Source organism: Pseudophryne corroboree, chromosome 3, assembly GCF_028390025.1.
Source record: "Pseudophryne corroboree isolate aPseCor3 chromosome 3, aPseCor3.hap2, whole genome shotgun sequence".
Classification (NCBI taxonomy): domain Eukaryota; kingdom Metazoa; phylum Chordata; class Amphibia; order Anura; family Myobatrachidae; genus Pseudophryne; species Pseudophryne corroboree.
In genome coordinates this window covers 741,523,961-741,538,059 of record NC_086446.1, presented here as the reverse complement: position 1 = coordinate 741,538,059, position 14,099 = coordinate 741,523,961, and the positions used below count along the sequence as shown (strand labels likewise).

At 45.1% G+C, this 14,099-nt stretch overlaps 1 protein-coding gene and 1 long non-coding RNA gene across 2 annotated transcripts in view; one reads left to right on the top strand and one right to left on the bottom strand.

The window, feature by feature from the left end:
* Positions 1-14,099, bottom strand: part of LOC135056747 (inactive heparanase-2-like) — a 487,019-nt gene that overhangs the window by 417,360 nt on the left and 55,560 nt on the right. The gene's annotated exons all lie outside the window — the stretch shown is intronic.
* Positions 2,719-4,722, top strand: LOC135058222 (uncharacterized). Its single transcript, XR_010244688.1, has 3 exons — positions 2,719-2,805; positions 2,888-3,591; positions 4,592-4,722. It is a non-coding gene; the product is annotated as an uncharacterized LOC135058222 (long non-coding RNA).

Below are 14,099 nucleotides of genomic sequence, written 5' to 3'. Positions count from 1 at the left end.
AGGATCTCAGGCAGGTCGGTGTCCATATGAGACACCCCTTGGCCCTCCTCATAACTGACACAGGGCATCGCCATCTCCTCCAAGTCAGTATACTCCACAGCGACAGGTGCTCCTCCACCTGTAGCCCTTGAGGCATTCCACTCCGCAGCCCTCTTTGCCTTCAGGCGGAATTTGAAGTCGGCCCACCTACATATGTATTGTGAAAGAGGGACAAAGTAGAGTCTTATTATTTGTCTAAGCTAATATATAGGACACGTGTTCTGCTTGTGTTTGCTAGACATAACATCACATGTAACTACATTTTTTAGTCAACTTATCACTGAAAAATGACTGTCAATATGCACTTACCGTCGTCTCACTTCCTGTGATGTTCTGACGACAGAGCCAACTTCATTCACAGATTTTGTGATGTCTCTCCAGATGCGATCTTTTGAAGCCGCCCCCATGTTTTTTGGCCCTCTATGGATTTTGGACATGGCCTGCGTGACCAAGACACGCAACTCCCTCTTAGTGAATGCAGGCTGTCTTTTCTTCCGTCTGGAGGTAGCCTGTGAGGTTTCTTCTTGTTGGTCATCACCATCTTCCTCCTCACTAGCAGCTTCTGTCTGTTGTGTTTGTGTGGCTAAAGCCAATTCTCCCTCAGTTTGGTCACTATGTGTGTGTGGCAGGGTATCCCCAGTCAATTGTTGTGGTTCAGAAGCAGACATTTGCAGAGTACTAGGTCCTGCCTCTTCAACATCCGCAGAGGCGTATTCCAACATGCGCCTTTGGCAATCTAGGCGTCTTTTCCGCAATGCCATCTCCTGCTCTGCAATGCGGTCCATCTCTGCTGCGATTTGCTCACGAGAAGCCATGTTTGTGATGACGTGTGTACGCCGAGGTGTGTGCTTATATACCTACGTGCGTAGCGTTAATTCACACAGGTGTACACTGTTAATCTGATTAATGATTGCACTGCTTATTTAAGGGCCTACTTTGCACGCTGTGAGTGTAGGTAGTTTGGAGTTTCTTTCACTTGAGTTTGTTGGCTTGTGCGTGAAGGTGCTATAGGAATTTTCAGAGTGAGTAATTGTCAAGCATACATTTGTCCTTTCGTTTGCGTTTAGAATATAGTCAGTGTAGCATTTTGTCTGCGAATTTTCGTTTGTGAGTATTCTGGAATTCGTCTTGTTGTTCATTTTTTGATTTAAAAGTGTTAATTTTATGTTGATTGTTTGTTATTCTTTTTTACACATATATATTTTGCTAGTCCATTTTTGCAAATAAACCTGTGCTTCATTGCTTTTACTGACATTTTTGTTCTCTTGTAGGAGATTTGTTTTGGGTGACGTAACCCTAGTCTATTTTGTTTATTTTGTGTGCTATATAACACAAATAGTTCCTTGCTTTATTTTGGATCAGGTAAGTTCCCTGGGCCTGTGTGGGTGCCTGTTTGGTTTATTGGTCTGTATGTTGTTTTTGACTGTCATATTTGCTCTCTTGTAGGAGATTTGTTTTGGGTGACGTAACCCTAGTCTATTTTGTTTATTTTGTGTGCTATATAACACAAATAGTTCCTTGCTTTATTTTGGATCAGGTAAGTTCCCTGGGCCTGTGTTGGTGCCTGTTTGTGTTTGTTCAAAGTGTTTTGATTATGTTTGTTTTCCATCTTGATAATAAATGTTATGTTTTTTACCGGGATTGATCAGCAAAGTAGTGTTGTTCTTGGCTGGACTAGCTACTAAAGGGCTAACTTTTTGTTTGTTTTATTTAAATGTTTTTAACCAATTATTCATAATTTTGTAGTAGGTGTTTGTGATGTGTTTGATGTTCTTTTTTTTTAAATAATAGTATTTTTAACAATTACAATTTAACATATGTAGCTTTCATTATAAAAATAATGTTGTTTTTCTTTTTTTTTATAATATTCTTTTTGGTCCTGAATTGAACCCAGAAAAAATGTCTTACGCTCCTGCAGTAAGTTGACACCCCCTTTTTTTACAAATTTTTTGCTTGCATATTTTTTGGACTTTGTTTTTGTCTTATTCAACTTTTTTTTTTTTTTTTAATAAAAGTGTGTGATGTCTATATTTATCGCAGCAGAAGCCCTACCTCCCCAACCCAGGCCAGCACTCCCACCCCAACCGCCAGCCCCACAACCACAACCGGCTCCTCATCAACCAAGGCAACGGAGGCGTGCTAGGCCACCAATTTTCCGACCACGTGTCCTACTTTTTGGGATGCCAGATGATGTGGTTGTACGTAGATACAGGCTGCCACCACATCTAATCCTAGACACTCTCTCCATAATAGAGAGTGATCTGGAGTCTGAAATTCGGTATCCTACAGCAATACCACCATTGACACAATTCCTTGCTGTGTTACATTTTTTGGCAACAGGGTCTTACCAGCATGTGGTTGGAGACCTGGTTGGCATGTCGCAGGGCCAGTTCAGTAAGGTCCTGCGGCGTGTCTGCCAGGCTTTCCTCAAGCGTGTGAAGCAATTTATTGCTATGCCTTTGGATGTTGGTGCCCTAGATGTGGTGAAGCGGCAATTTGCGGAAGGTGGTAGTCGCTTCCCACATGTTATTGGGGTTGTGGATGGCACACATGTAGCTATTCAGCCACCAAAACATAATGAAGAAATTTATAGAAACAGGAAACTGTTTCATTCTCTGAATGTAATGGTTGTTTGTGGGCCATCCCTCCAGATCCTTTCCCTGAACGCAAAGTTTACTGGAAGTTCCCATGATGCGTATGTCATTAGACAATCAGGGATATGGCACAGATTAAGATCAAGTCAACGAGCAGACATGTGGTTATTGGGTGAGTTGTTGCACATATTTCTTACAATTTTTTTTTTCTTTTCAAAATTTAGTATTTCTAATTTTGGTTTTTCCTCAAACAGGAGACCGTGGATATCCTTGCACCCCCTGGCTCATGACTCCTTACCGTAATCCCAGGCCAGGACCACAGACGGCATTTAACTCCGCGCTTACTGCCACTAGGCAGCTGGTGGAGCGCACAATTGGGGTCCTTAAAGGGCGGTTTCGTGTGCTCCACCGCACTGGTGGCGACATCATGTATTCGCCGGAGATGGCAAGTAAACTAGTGGTTCTGTGCGCAATACTACACAATATCGCGGTAAGGAGTAGCGTAGAGCTTCCTCAGACAGAGGAATTGCCTGATGAGGAGCCAGGGGTTGTTCGACACTTCGGTGGGGGGAGTGTTACACGGAGGGGGAGCCAAGTCAGGGCAAGCATTGTTGCTGAATATTTCAGGTATAGTGTTTTTATATTATCTTTTTTATCCAAATTAAAATCACAGTATGCTTATGTATTATTTGTAATGTTGACATTTTGTTTGATATTGTAAGGTCATTGTGTAATGCTTTTGGTGTGTTGGAATGTGTAATTTTTTTGATACTAAAAATCCGTTAACACGTTAAGCTTTCAATTTTAGATTTGAAATGTAAAAAATGTGATGATGCTAAATAGTGTCCTTATTTGTTTTATATCCTAAAATCCTGATTATTTAAACAAACACACAAACAAATGAAATTGAATGTTGCCCACTTTGTGACTGTCCAGCTGAATGATCACACAAACTGTGGTGAGTACACAGATATTTGTAGGAATTTTTTCCAAACTGTGTGTCTCTGTGTCTGTGTTTGTGTTTTTGTTTTTTTTTTGCTAAAAATTTTGCTAATGCGAATGCGTATTTCCGCTCGTGCGAAATAACACTCTGCTCTTCACAGCATTGCAAAGATCAATAAAGTTATTAGAAATGACAACATAGATTTTTGACCAATCACATGCTAACAGACACTATAAATATATGCCCAAATAAGGAAAACGCCATTGCCATGATGCGTGCTGCACCTTTCACCAGGCGGGAGCTCCGCGTCCTGGTTGCGGTGATGGACCGCCGCGTAGGCCGCGTTGGGCACTTCATCCCAAATCGGGTTAAGCGCGAGGCCTACGCGGAGGTCCGCCGCCTGCTGCGGACTCGCGTCCGCAGCAGGCGGACAATCATCCAACTAGCGCGGAGATGGAGTGATCTCCGCAGGAGGACGCCAGAGCTGTTGGCGGAGATCCGCCAGCAAATACGGGCTATGCATGCACGCAGTAAGTTACATTACATAAGATTCTTAGCAAAAATTTAAGAAATTTACACTAAGTGGTAGGCTAATTGAAACGCTGATTGTCCATTTTTATAACATAGGACAGTGTGTGTGGTTAGGGCAAACAGTACTGACTGTAGCAAAGTGTCACCAAACAAGTGCATGTTTTCCAGAATTAATAACCAGGCAGGAAACTGTACCCAAATACTTGATCAGTGCTGTCTATATAATAAGGTGCCTTGAATAGTTATCTGGTGATGTTGCCTAGACCAATCAATATGACTCAATGGAATAGATTAAGGAATGAGCTTCAAAGTAAAAGTTTTGACTCATTTTGTTTGCTGTGGGCAACATGATGATGTTTTTAAAATGTGTATTTTTAAGAAAAACAAACCACAGTCTTTTACATGGAACAGAACAGTGATTTTTCAAATTGTTTAGTATGTAATTTAACATGCAAAATAAATTTTTTCACAAATATCATTATAGGACGAGAACAACGGCAGACCTCTCAGCCCCCTTCCCCTTCCCAGTCCCCCTCCCCTTCTCACTCCCCCTCCCCTTCTCACTCCCCCTCCCCTTCTCACTCCCCCTCCCCTTCGCAGTCCTCCTCAGCTTCCCAGTCCCCCTCAGCTTCCCAGTCCCCCTCAGCTTCCCAGGCCCACTCCACTTTCCACTCCCCTTCTCACACCACCTCTCTATCTCTTTCTGTGACCCCTTCTCCTCCTTCCCATACCCCTTCTCCTTCAACTTCAAACTCACCTTCTCAGCCCCCCTCACCCTCTATTGGCTTAACTTTCTCTCCGCCCCCCTCGCCCTCTCAATCAGACCCACCCTCTGAAATTACATCCCCAATCCAGCCTCCTTCCCCCATCCAGCCTCCTTCCCCCATCCCTCCTCCTTCCCCAATCCCTCCTCCTTCCCCAATCCCTCCTCCTTCCCCCATCCAGCCGCCTTCCCCACCCAGTGAGTGGGCAGAAGAAGCCCCTGCTGAATTAACTGTCAACCATCATGTTGCAGAGGAAAGTAAGTGTTTTAACATGTTCTCCAAAAATGATTACCTACTTACACTTACAATGCCAAAACATGCAGTGTTGTACTGTTGGAATTCTTGTACCAAGGACAAATATTTGTGTTATTCTTCATGGTCTACATGTTGTATTTACATTTTTGTGAGTGTCATTATATGTACAGTGTTTATGTGTGCAATGTTTTGTGTGTCCACTCTAGGTCGACACTCATTAGGTCGACAGGGTTGCCAGGACAACAGGGTTTATATGTGTTAGGTTTTCAGGGAAACAGTTAGACCTGAGTGGAGTTTAGTATGTTGTTGGTCTTTTACACTTGTGCCTGTGTAGTCTTAATATTTGCACTTACAAATCACATGCTTCACTTTGTTATGCAGCCTAATGACACACTGATTTGTGGTGTGAAAGTTACACTCACAAAATGATTATTGGCTAAAGTCAAACCTGTTTGACCTTATTTAGTAAGGTCAGCTTTCAGGGAGTGTGGGCATGCTAGGATCTGTTGTCCTTCTGAAGATGTTGATATGCAGTGTGATGATGCAGGACCAAACCCATAAAAAAAATCATAAATACACTCCAGATGTAAATGAATGCCAACATGGTGTAACATTGACGAAGATGGTAGTTATCTTTAACATGGGATGTCGCCCATAGCAACCAATAAGATTATACTTTACAATTGGGGAACCACTTCTACAAGATAATATTCTTATTTTTCCTTGTTTGCTATGGGCAACGCTCCATCTTAAATATAACTCACATAGTAGTAAATGTACCCCATGGTCTCGTAAACGGGAATAATTTATTAAAAAAACCCAGAGCAGGCTTGTGTGTTTTTCTGCTAATGATTGTACCATAAAACAGCCATGATGTAGTAACTTTGCCATTAAGCAGGCCTGTCCAAACTGCGGACCTCCAACTGTTGAGAAACTACACATCCCAGCATGCCCTGACACAGCTTTGGCTTTCCCTGGCCCCAAAACTGAGTCAAGGCATGCTGGTATATGTAGTTTCACACCAGCTTGAGGGATGCAGTTTGGACATGCCTGCATTAAAGTGTGCTTTGTGCCTTGCTTGTATAATAAGTAATGTGAGTAAGTTATTAATGTTTATGTTATCTCTTAATTTCAGATGTTGCCGTTGGAGATCCCACATCTTTTGCGGACATTATTGCCAACATGAGGATACATCTCCAGGCATTGCTGGGTCTTGTTGACCAAATGCAAAAGTTGTTTTAATTTTTGTTTAAAAAAAAAAAAAATGTTTATAGTATAAAAAAACCAAAAATAAAAATAAAAATAAAATTTGTTTTCAAGTTAAGCGGGTGTTTATTATTTATTAATGCAATGAAGGAACTGCAGAATGACGAACAGACATTTATTACCTTAAACATTTCATACATCTAACGTAAGTTTGTTTAAAATGTAAAAAAGACATATGTTGTTATTGTCTAAATAAACATGCAAACACCTTCATTCACATACTAAAACTCTACTTAAAAAATAAAAATAAAAACATTAGACCAAGCACATTGCAAACATCTATATTTATATTAAAATTCTAAAATAATTTAGGTACAATTATGGCTACAAAGTGTTCTTCAGGTATTTTAAAAAGACTTAATTGATCTTGAACATTACAATTCATTTCACTAATTGGATTTGTAATTGAGGAGGGCTTGTGGACTTTTAATTGGAAGGTGTTATTCCACTTAATAGTAAAAAAAAACCATTGTGGTGCGTTTGCCCGCAAAAGTGAGCACTTTTAATGATAAATGTGTAAATATACTACAACTTAGTATTTTTACGATGAAGTATGTGTTAATGCGATGGTTTCGCATTGCTGAGATGTTTTCGCATTGCTGCGATGTCATTTGGCGTACGCCCACTTTGTGTAATACTGCGTACGAAAGAGCAAAAATACGTTGGGGGCGGATGTTCGCAAATTTACTACACTAACGCAACTTTGCAAATATGTTGTGCGAACGAAAAACTGAGCGATCAACTCGGAATGAGGGCCATTATCCTTTTTGTGCTGTTTTGTTGGTGGACAGGTCAGTACTGTCCAGTTGAGAGCTGCTTTTTTGATATAAACGACCAATTCTATTAGTCAGGTGGCCAGGAGGCGCTGGAAATATTTGTTTTTATAAAATGGTGCATGGCCTACATCACAAAACATACCCAGAAAGACTAAAAGATCTTAATATGTTTTGTTTGGAGGAGAGAAGGGAAAGAGGCGACATGATAGAAACTTTCAAATATATCAGGGGTTTTAACAAGGGACAGGAGGGAAACATTCTTCAAAGGAAGAGAAGTATTAGAACACGAGGACATGCACTGAGACTGGAGGGAGGTAGGTTCAGGGGAAATGTGAGAAAAAATAAGAATTTACTCACCGGTAATTCTATTTCTCGTAGTCCGTAGTGGATGCTGGGAACTCCGTAAGGACCATGGGGAATAGCGGGCTCCGAAGGAGGCTGGGCACTCTAGAAAGATCTTAGACTACCTGATGTGCACTGGCTCCTCCCACCATGACCCTCCTCCAAGCCTCAGTTAGGTACTGTGCCCGGACGAGCGTACACAATAAGGAAGGATTTTGAATCCCGGGTAAGACTCATACCAGCCACACCAATCACACCGTACAACTCGTGATATGAAACACAGTTAACAGTATGAAACAATAGAGCCTCTCAACAGATGGCTCAACAATAACCCGATTTAGTTAACAATAACTATGTACAAGTAATGCAGATAAACCGCACTTGGGATGGGCGCCCAGCATCCACTACGGACTACGAGAAATAGAATTACCGGTGAGTAAATTCTTATTTTCTCTAACGTCCTAGTGGATGCTGGGAACTCCGTAAGGACCATGGGGATTATATCAAAGCTCCCAAACGGGCGGGAGAGTGCGGATGACTCTGCAGCACCGAATGAGAGAACTCCAGGTCCTCCTCAGCCAGGGTATCAAATTTGTAGAATTTTGCAAACGTGTTTGCCCCTGACCAAGTAGCTGCTCGGCAAAGTTGTAAAGCCGAGACCCCTCGGGCAGCCGTCCAAGATGAGCCCACCTTCCTTGTGGAATGGGCATTGACAGATTTTGGCTGTGGCAGGCCTGCCACAGTATGTGCAAGCTGAATTGTACTACAAATCCAACGAGCAATAGTCTGCTTAGAAGCAGGAGCACCCAGCTTGTTGGGTGCATATAGGATAAACAGCGAGTCAGATTTTCTGACTCCAGCCGTCCTGGAAACATATATTTTCAGGGCCCTGACAATGTCTAGCAACTTGGAGTCCTCCAAATCCTTAGTAGCCGCAGGCACCACAATAGGCTGGTTCAGGTGAAACGCTGACACCACCTTAGGGAGAAACTGGGGACAAGTCCTCAATTCTGCCCTATCCATATGGAAAATCAAATAAGGGCTTTTACAAGACAAAGCCGCCAATTCTGATACTCGCCTGGCAGAAGCCAAGGCCAATAACATAACCACCTTCCATGTGAGATATTTCAGATCCACGGTTTTTAGTGGTTCAAACCAATGTGATTTTAAGAAACTCAACACCACGTTGAGATCCCAAGGTGCCACAGGAGGCACAAACGGGGGCTGACTATGCAGCACTCCTTTTATAAATGTCTGAACTTCAGGTACTGAAGCTAGTTCTTTTTTGAAAGAAAATCGACAGAGCCGAGATCTGTACCTTAATGGAACCCAATTTAAGGCCCATAGTCACTCCTGCTTGCAGGAAATGCAGAAATCGACCTAGTTGAAATTCCTCTGTTGGGGCCCTTTCGGCCTCACACCATGCAACATATTTTCGCCATATGCGGTGATAATGAGTTGCTGTAACCTCTTTCCTGGTTTTAGTAAGCGTAGGAATTACTTCCTCCGGAATGCCCTTTTCCTTCAGGATCCGGCGTTCAACCGCCATGCCGTCAAACGCAGCCGCGGTAAGTCTTGGAACAGACAGGGCCCCTGCTGCCGCAGGTCCTGACTGAGTGGCAGAGGCCATGGGTCCTCTGATATAAATTCTTGAAGTTCTGGGTACCAAGCTCTTCTTGGCCATCCACGAGTATCGTTCTTACTCCTCGCCTTCTTATTATTCTCAGTACCTTTGGTATGAGAGGCAGAGGGGAGAACACCTAAACCGACTGGTACACCCACGGTGTTACCAGAGCGTCCATAGCTATCGCCTGAGGGTCCCTTGACCTGATGCAATATCTTTTATAGCTTTTTGTTAAGGCGGGACGCCATCATGTCCACCTGTGGCCTTTCCCAATGGTGTACAATCCTATTGGAAGACTTCTGGAGGAAGTCCCCATTCTCCCGGGTGGAGGTCGTGTCTGTTGAGAAGATCTGCTTCCCAGTTGTCCACTCCGGGAATGAACACTGCTGACAGTGCTAACACATGATTTTCCGCCTATCGGAGAATCCTTGTGGCTTCTGCCATCGCCATCCTGCTTTTTGTGCCGCCCTGTTGTTTACATGGGCGACTGCCGTGATGTTGTCTGATTGGATCAGTACCGGCTGGTTTTGAAGCAGAGGCCTTGCTGGCCTCAGGGCATTGTAAATGGCCCTCAGATCCAGAATATTTATGTGTAGGGAAATAACCTGACTTGACCAAAGTCCCTGGAAGTTTCTTCCCTGTGTGACTGCCCCCCAGCCTCAAAGGCTGGAATCCATGGTCACTAGGACCTAGTCCTGTATGCCGAACCTGCGGCCCTCTTGAAGATGGGCACTCTGCAGCCACCACAGTAGAGATACCCTGGTCCTTGGAGACAGGGTTATCAGCCTATGCATCGGAAGATGCGATCCGGACCACTTGTCCAACAGGTCCCTCTGAAAAGTTCTTGTATGGAACCTGCCTAATGGGATTGCTTCATAAGAAGCTACCATTTTTCCCAGGACTAGCGTGCAATGATGCACCGCTACCTATTTTGGTTTCAGGAGGTCTCTGACTAGAGATGACAACTCCTTGGCTTTCTCCTCCGGGAGAAACACTATTTCTGGTTTATGTCCAGAACCATCCCCAGGAACAGTAGAAGTGTCATAGGAACCAGCTGTGACTTTGGACTGTTTAGAATCCACCTATGCTGTTGTAGCACTTTCCAAAATAGTGCTACCCCGACTACCAACTGCTCCTTGGACCTCGCCCTTATAACGAGATTGTCCAAGTACGGGATAATTACAACTCCCTTTTTTTTTTTTTTTTTTTTGAAGGAGTATCATCATTTCGGCCATTACCTTGATAAAACACCCTCGGTGCCATGTACAGTCCAAACGGCAGTGTCTGGACTTGGTAATGGTAATCCTGTACCACAAATCTGAGGTACTCCTGGCGAGGATGGTAAATGGGGACATGCAGGTAAGCATCCTTGATGTCCCGGGATACCATGTAATCCCCCTCATCCAGGCTTGCAATAACCGCCCTGAGCGATTCCATCTTGAACTTGAATTTTTTTATGTTCAAGGATTTTAAATATAAAATGGGTCACACCGAACCATGCGGTTTCGGTACCCCAACCCGTGTGGAATAGTAACCCCGTCCTTGTTGAAGTAGGGGCACCTTGAGTATTACCTGCTGGGAATACCGCTTATTAATTGCCTCTAGCACAGCCTCCCTGCCTGAGGGAGTTGTCAGCAAGGCATATTTTAGGAAATGGCTGGGGGGAGACATCTCTAATTCCAGCTTGTACCCCTGAAATACTACTTGGAAGAAACAGGGATCCACCTGTGAGCGAGCCCACTAATTGCTGAAATTTTTGAGGCGGCCCCCCACCGTACCTGGCTACACCTGTGGAGCACCCGCGTCATGGTGTGTACTCACAGGAGGCGGGGGAAGAATCTTGATTCTGGGAACAGGCTGACTGGTGCAGCTTTTTCCCTCTACCCTTGTCTCTGTACAGAAAGGAAGCGCCATTTGACCCGCTTGCTTTTCTGAAGCCGAAAGGACTGTACCTTTTTCTGTGAGGAAACCAGAGGTAAAATTATTTCTTCCCAGCAGTTGCTGTGGATACGAGGTCCCAGAGACCATCCCCAAATAATTCCTCACCCTTATAAGGCTCTCTATGCGCTTTTTAAGTCAGCATCACCTGTCCAGTGACAGGTCTCTAATACCCTCCTGACAGAATGGACATTACATTTATTTTGGATGCCAGCCGGCAAAATATCCCTCTGTGCATCCCCCATATATAAGACAACGTCTTTAATATGTTTTTATGTTTGCCAACTATTATCCCTGTTTGACAGGGTCACCAACCACGCTGCAGCAGCACTATCTGCAGGTCTCAGTCTAGTACCTGAGTGTGTAAATACAGACTTCAGGATAGCCTCCTGTTTTTTATCAACAGGTACCTATTAAAGTGGCCGTATCCTAAGACGGCAGTGCCACCTTTTTTGACAAACGTGTGAGCGCCTTATCCACCCTAGGGGATATCTCCCAGCGTAACTTATCCTCCTGGCGGGAAAGGGTACGCCATCAGTAACTTTTTATAAATTACCAGTTTCTTAACGGGGGAACCCACGCTTTTCACACACTTCATTTATTCATCTGATGGGGGAACAAAACACTGCCTGTTTTTTCTCCCCAAACCTAAAACCCATTTATAGAGGTGCTTGGGTTAAAGTCAGAAATGTATAACACATTTTTTATTGCCGGGATCAAGTCACGGATTGGATTGTGTATATGTCTCCACCTTGTCGACACTGGAGTCAGACTCCGTGTCGACATCTGTGTCTGCCATCTGAGAGAGCGGGCGTTTTTGAGCCCCTGATGGCCTTTGAGACGCCTGGGCAGGCGCGGGCTGCGAAGCCGGCTGTCCCACAGCTGTTACGTCATCCACCCTTTTATGTAAGGAGTTGACACTGTCGGTTAATACCTTTTACCTCTCTATCCACTCTGGTGTCGGCCCCACAGGGGGCGACATCACATATATCGGCCTCTGTTCCGTCACCATATAAGCCTCCTCATTCAACATGTCGACACAGTCGTACCGACACACCGCAGACACACAGGGAATGCTCTAAACGAGGACAGGACCCACAAAAGCCCTTTGGGGGGACAGAGTGAGAGTATGCCAGCACACACCAGAGCGCTATATACTGCAGGGACTAACTGAGTTATGTCCCCTATAGCTTTATATCTATATATATAATGTATACTGCGCCTAAATTTAGTGCCCCCTCTCTCTTTTTTTAACCCTTGTAGACTGCAGGGGAGAGCCAGGGAGCTTCCCTCCAACGGAGCTGTGAGGGAAAATGGCGCCAGTGTGCTGATGAGATAGGCTCCGCCCCTTTTCCGCGGCCTATTCTCCCGTTTTTTATGGACTTCTGGCAGGGGTATTTACCTCATATATAGCCCCTGGGGCTATATATTGAGGTATTTTTGCCAGCCAAGGTGTTTTTATTGCTGCCTCAGGGCGCCCCCCCCCAGCGCCCTGCACCCTCAGTGACCGGAGTATGAAGTGTGTGAGAGGAGCAATGGCGCACAGCTGCAGTGCTGTGCGCTACCTTGGTGAAGACTGAGTCTTCATGCCGCCGATTTTCCGGACCATCTTCTTGCTTCTGGCTCTGTAAGGGGGACGGCGGCGCGGCTCCGGGACCGAACATCAAGGCTGGGCCTGCGGTCGATCCCTCTGGAGCTAATGGTGTCCAGTAGCCTAAGATGCCCAATCCGGCTGCAAGCAGGCGAGTTCGCTTCTTCTCCCCTTAGTCCCTCGCTGCAGTGAGCCTGTTGCCAGCAGGTCTCACTGAAAAGAACAAATTCTAAGACTATAACTTTCTAAGAGCTCAGGAGAGCCCCTAGTGTGCATCCAACCTCGGCCGGGCACGAAATCTAACTGAGGCTTGGAGGAGGGTCATGGTGGGAGGAGCCAGTGCACACCAGGTAGTCTAAGATCTTTCTAGAGTGCCCAGCCTCCTTCGGAGCCCGCTATTCCCCATGGTCCTTACGGAGTTCCCAGCATCCACTAGGACGTTAGAGAAAAATTACTTCACAGAAAGGGTAGTGGACAAGTGGAATAGCCTCCCATCAGAGGTAGTAGAGAGTAATACAGTAGACCAATTTAAACATGCTTGGGATAGGCATAAGGATTTGATCAAATCTGGTTTCAGGTAACAATATGGGAGTGGAGCGGAACAGAGTAGCAGTCATAGCGAAGCTGTGGTTAGAGAGGTGGGTGGGGCAGAGTGGGGGGGGGAACATTCCAGAGCGGGGGGCAAACTGAGGGTAGTCATAGTCACATAGCTATATTGGCGTTGGGTATGGGATGCTGGCAGCCGGAATCTCGGCGGTCAGTATACAGATGCCGGGTTCCCGGTCGCTAGAATGCCGGCAGGGGGGAGAGCACAACGAAGCCTCTTGCGGACTCGGTGGCTCACTGCACTTGCCACAGGTTCTATTCCCACTCTATGGGTGTCGTGGACACCCAAGAGTGGGAATAACCTGTTAGGCGGGGCTCCGGCTGGCGGCATTGTCAGTGGTTGGGATTCCGGCATTGGTATCCTGCTCACCTATACCCCTTTCACATTGCACAAATAACCCGGTATCAACCCGGCATATTGCCGGGACGACACGGGTCAGTGTGCAGTGTGAAAGGGCCATGTCCGAATTCCCGGGTCGCCTGACTCTGTAATACAACCTGGGTAATAAGAAGGGTTATTCCCGGGTTGAATACCAGGTCAGGTGTAGTGTGAATGGGTTGCCGGGTCGATGCGACCCGGTACCCATTCACAGCATAGGGAGAGGCGGCGAGGAGATTTGCCGGGCCGGAAAGCCAGAAGATAGTCTCCAATGCCGGATCCCACCCGGGAAGGACCCGTTTCCAATTCCCGGGTGGAATCCGGCATTGGAGATGTGAAAGGGGTATTAGTAGTTTTCATAAATGAATGAAAGACAGTTTGCTTAAAAATACTTTTTTTAATGTATACTCTTCAATGTAATGTATAAAAATTTATTTGGAATGACATAATA